The sequence below is a fragment of the Ochotona princeps genome, chromosome 2 (assembly GCF_030435755.1).
Source record: "Ochotona princeps isolate mOchPri1 chromosome 2, mOchPri1.hap1, whole genome shotgun sequence".
Taxonomy (NCBI): domain Eukaryota; kingdom Metazoa; phylum Chordata; class Mammalia; order Lagomorpha; family Ochotonidae; genus Ochotona; species Ochotona princeps.
Window position 1 is genome coordinate 115388873 of NC_080833.1, and position 5675 is coordinate 115394547.

Consider the following 5675-nt stretch of genomic DNA (forward strand, 5'->3'; position numbering starts at 1 on the left):
TCTCCTCCTCTCTGTATATCTGGCTGTAACAAAAGGAATAAATCTTTAAAAAAAAATTTCCCAATTTTTCAAGATGATTAGAGGGTGGAAAAATGGGACCAGGGTCCACAGCAGTAACATTTTCTGATTTTTGTTTTGCTTTGTTTTAAAAAACTGAATTAGAAGTGTTTAAGATTCTGTATTTATGCCAGCCACCACTGCCAATGCTAGTATTCTCAAGACAGTAACTTGAAACAGGAAAAAGAAACTGCCCCCTCTGAGGTTCGAACTCAGGACCTTCAGATTATGAGACTGACGCGCTTCCTACTGCGCTAAGGAGGCAACTGACTCAATATCCCTTTCACCTTTATTACTACTTTTCTATTTTGAGAACTGGCGCTTACGTCTTTAAGCTAAAAAATTACAGGCATAACATTCTATATTCATACCATTTCCATGTACATCATTTAAAAGAAACGAAACAAAAAACATTACTGTCATTTTCTTTGAAGTCTATAATACTCTTAGAAACAGCTTTAGAGAGGAACTGTGATGTATGTCACGTATGGAAATATGTCTTGCTGTCTCTGACTCAAGGAAAATTGAAACAAGGAGAACCCTATTAAAAATGCTTTTTACTCATCCATTCTTAGTATTCAACAATTTATTAACAATTATATATTCTATGTATTAATTAGATACAATTATATATATACAGTGCCACATTTCAATATATGTATGCTCATCAAATTAGAATAATTAATACTTGATTCTTTGACCTGATTATACAGTTAAAGAGTTGGAGCTTTTTTCTTCTTTTCATAAAAGGAGTATCAGGCTACTGTGAAGCACAGTCACCTCACTGAATTGTGTAATATTAGGAACTTAATCCTTTGATTTAACTCTGATTTGGTGCCCATTATCTAAAATCCTTCTAGCTTCCCTACCCATCCTAGATCCTAATGATCAACATCCTGTGTTCAGATTGACTTTTTTAGCTTTTACGATTCAGGGAGAGCATTTGACATTGGTCTCTTTGTGTCTGGTGGATTTCATTTAACGTGGTGGCCTCAAGCTTTTTCCATTTTGCTGCAAACGATGTTATTTCATTCTCTGTGTGTGTGTGTGTGTGTGTGTGTGAGAGAGAGAGAGAGAGAGAGAGACTGAACAGCATTCTGTTGTGAATATATGCTACATTTTTTTCTCTATTCATCTGTTAATGGACACCTTATTTGATTCTATATTTTGTCTTTTGTGGGCAGCAGAGCAGCAGAGCAGCACACATAGTACTGTAGGTATCATCTGTTTGATACAATGATGTCATGCCTCGTGGAACTGCTGGTTCACATGGCAGTTCTAGTTTTCGTTTTCTAAGGAATGTCGATGCTTTTCTCTGTAGTGATTGTTCCAATTCACCTTCCCACCAGCAGTGCTTGAGTTCCCTTCTCTATTGCAATTCGTGAGATTTGGGATCATCCTTTTTGTGGGAGCTGAAGGTAAACTGGGGATGGTCCTATGGATGCAGATTTCTGGAAGTTCAGTGACGGGCCATTTCCTGGGCTTTTCAAGAAGTCTTGGAAGTGTCATGGCATCCGGGGAATGACGGGAGTAAGAGGGAGTACGAGTGTCTGCCATGATTATCCCATAATGATATTACAGTATGCCACGTGTGCTTATGGGGACACCATCAGCATGTAGGGTATGTCCCGCTGGCACCAGCTTGGAGCAGTGGTTTTGCTTAGGGAATGATTTTGTGTTTCCAGTCATGGGAGGAGTTATAGAGGTAACCCTAGAGTGGTATCATATTTCATCTTTTTGTTGTCCCTAATTATCTCCTTAACTTACAACAAGAGGAAAGGCATTAAGCCCAACATGGGGGGGGGGGCGGTGGTTGGAACTCATTTCCAAAAGAGTAGACATCTTTCAGTGCCTTTTGATGGGCTGTTGGACTGTGAACTTTTGCCATTTTAAATTACGTCGCTAAGAATATCTACATGCACATACCTGAATATATGTGGAAGATAAACTTCTTCAAACAGAATTGCTAGGTCAAGGACACATATCTTTTTAAAGTTTTAGTTAAAGGATATAGGTCTTCCATATTTTTATTTTAATTAAAAAATATTGTCAAATTTTTCCTCGAAAAGATTAAATCAGTTGGTGCTTTCCCTGATTATGCATGTGAGAGCTTGTTTCTCTGAGGGTTGGGGTTGGGATGAGAGGTGCTTGGTCAGTGCATATTCAGTTCCTTGTGGGAGTAGTATCTTCCTTGACCGATGTTCTTCAAAGAGTTTTTATGATAACCCCAATCTGGGGGCTACATGCAGCTGGTAGTCACTTTCTGTCTCAGACCTAGAACTCTTCGAAAAGAAGACCCTTAAGACAATTCAAATTTTGTGTGATCCTACATGCAGTCAGAGATTAACATCAGAGATCTTTCAAGATGAGTTGGAGGTGCCTGAAGATTGATAGGGAACTTCAAGTCTGTTTAGTGCAAGCAAGAAATCAATTCTTGGCATCTTCCAAAGTTCTCCTGGCCACATGATTGTATGACTTATTGTGAAGGCGTGGCCTCCACTCTTTCTCATAGACAGGTTATTCTATCTTTGGGGAGTCTCGCAGATTGGAGGATTTTTTCCCTTATACATAATGAGCAAAATTCTTTTGCTGTAACTTCTGCTCACTGCTTCATCTTGGGTTGTACAGAAAGAACCTAATTTCTGGTTCTCTTGACAGACAATAGATATTTAGACACTGTTGCAGAATAATCCTTCAAATTAGTTGGAGAAGTTGCTACAGAATCCCCAAACCTGGGTCTATTTACCAGATGTACAATAACCCAATTACTGACATCAGAGTGGTGGAAGAAAGCAAGCATTGATTTGCAAAGTGCCAAGCAGGCACCCAGACAGCTACTGCTTACTCTTGGTTGGTCGTTGATACTAGTGACCTTTTTTGATTCATTAGCAATTCTGTGCTTTTCAGGGAATTTTTATGCTGGCCAAGTGGGCTTCAATTAGCCAGTGTGCTACAGGCAGGAGGTGGTTAGTGTGCCTGGGCCTGGAGTTCTGTTAAATCAAATCCCTCAAGTGAATATCTGCCATCAGAGTGTGATCCATTGGAGAAGTAAATTACTTCACCAGTTTGGTGATTGGAATCTGGTAGACTTGCTGTGCCAGTGACACTGAGCTTCCAGTGTGGCTTGGCAGCCGTGCCCTTAGTGCTATCCAAAGGCAGGGTTAGGGCACTCTCAGATAAAGGAGGGAGGCTAGGTGACTGAGGCCTGGTGGTATCTAACATTTGGGTTCAAGACACTTTTTAGGGATCCAATTGCAACACTAATTAGTCCTTGTTTATGTTTTATTAAAGTGTAATATTCTTTCCCACCACTTTTTTTTTTCAGGTTGATTTGAGATTCCTTCTCCATCCTGGCTAGCTAAGCACTATCTCCAGTTTCTGTAAAACCGAAAATGTGGGACCCACAATCGACTGCAGTTCCTTAGATGGGTGGGTCTGGGAAGAATAAGGCAGGAAGGCAGGGTTTTATTTTTATATTTTACAATTAAGCAATTGCACTTGTGACAGGATGTCAAAAGATACAATAGACATGAAGTTCTGAGGCTGATCATCATAAACAGAACTTAGAAAGGAAATGGTGGAGGTTCCTTGACTTTTGGACTCTGAACTCACATGAAGAGATAAAGGGGGGAGGGGCAGGATGGGGAGAGGAGAGAGGCTCCATGAAGAAGTTTTTTCCACTGTGATGTGAATTCTCCTGTGTAGTAGCGGCTGTGTGTGTGTGTGTGTGTGTGTGTGTGTGTGTGAGAGAGAGAGAGAGAGAGAGATTCTTACTGCCTCCTACTTAACCTAATAAGGAGATGCCAGGGAGTCACCAGAGAGTGGAAACAGAGAGCTGGACCTGACCAGGACCTTCAGAAGCTAGAATGAGCTGTGACTGAAGGCTCTATGTTGGGATTAGCCTGTACTGTAGAATATGTTGAAGCTATGTGTACCTGGAACTCCTTGGTATAAGAAACCTACAGAGGTGGTGTAAGATTGGCCTGGTTCCTGTACCATACCACCAGGAAGGGAAGACAAAGGTACCAAAACACTGAAGGTAAAATTGGATGCCTAGAGGATGAGGAAAAAAGGGAAAGCAAGGGGCAGGTGGGCTAATCATCCACTAGTGGCACCAGCATCCTATATGGATGCCAGTTCTATTCCTGACCATTCTACTTGGAAGATGGTCCAAGTCCTTTGACCCCTGTAGCCATGTGGGAGGCCCAGAAGAAGCTCCTGGCTCCTGGCTTCTTATTACCTCAGCTCCGGCCATTGTTGACTATTTAGGGAATAAACCAGCGGATGGGAGGTTTTCTCTCTCTCTCTCTCTCTCTCTCTCTCTCTCTCTCTCTCTCTGACTTTCAAGTAAAAATAAATGAATCTTAAGCAAAGCAAAACAAAAAGCAAGGGTAAGCAAACAGCTGGAGACAGGTGTATCTGTCTTGAGCACAGGGTCCTAGGAGAATAGTTCCTAGAAATGGTTATCTCAAAAAAGCCTACAAAAGTAACCATGAAAGAAAGAGTTGGCTTGAGCCATCTGCCAAGTTCAGAGAGTAGGAACCTGGTTACCAAAGATGAATTTGAATTCCTTATCTGTCTTCCCTCTTTGTCCTAGGTGAGAAGCAAAGGAAGCAGGTGCTGAGGAGAGGAAATAGAGAAGCCAAGAGGGAGGGAGTGACAGGAAGGGCAGGACAGACGCCAATCAAGCTCGTTCCCCAAGTCAGAACTTTATCTGGGTGAGCAAGAAGATAGAAATTCATCTTTGAATCAACATTGGAGATTTAATTACCATCTAGGACCGGCATTCCATTGCACACATTGAAACTATGCTTGTGGCTAAGTCATTGCAGGACTGGCTCTATTACCAAGAGAAGCAGAGTAACCATGGCTCTTTGCAAACTTGAGTGTACACAAGAATAAAACAATGCCCTTCTGCAAATGAAGTTGGCAATAAAGTGGGTCTAGGGTGGCACCTGAGAGTCTGTTTTTCTAATAAACTCTTAACTGATGCCAATGTTGCTGGTTCTCAGGTTCAACTTCAAGTTGCAAGATGCTGAGATTTGCAAAGAATACATTTTAATGAGCTGCATTTTGATGCATTGTGAAATATGCTTTCAATGTACAAGTCACTCAGTTTTAAACATAGCATTGTTGATGAATAGTTTATTTGTAAAAAGTCATACTGTTTAGAAAAATGCTCAAATCTACTCTTGGGTGCCCCCTTTCCCAACTGTGCTTACCAATCTGATGTGGGCTTCTGCACGCTTTTCATGAAAGAAGGTGTTTCTAAGTGTATTATTACATGGATCAAGATTCCATTTCAGACCACAGAAGCCAATAAGTTTGGGTTAAGCAGGAAAGAATTTATTACATCACATTTCCTAGCTTAGAAAATGGTTGGTCGGGATAAAGGAGCAGACTCTCATGTCAGTTTTCGGCAAACTCTTCCAATATCAGTTTACCAAGGGAAGTGTTGCTTCCTCCATAATCAGAAAACAGCTGGTCTGGGATCCCACACCTGCTGCTAGGGTCAGGAAGCAATCACAACAATACAGATGTGACTACTGCTGAGGTGCCAGGATCTTGTCCACTCTGCTATGGCCCAAGCAACGCGCATTTAGGACTCCGCATCTTGC

General features: G+C 41.3%; 1 non-coding gene across 1 annotated transcript; it reads right to left on the bottom strand.

The window, feature by feature from the left end:
• Window positions 1-248: 248 nt before the first annotated feature.
• On the bottom strand, window positions 249-321 carry TRNAM-CAU (transfer RNA methionine (anticodon CAU)). Its single transcript has one exon. It is a non-coding gene; the product is annotated as a tRNA-Met (tRNA).
• Between the last annotated feature and the right edge of the window lie 5354 nt (window positions 322-5675).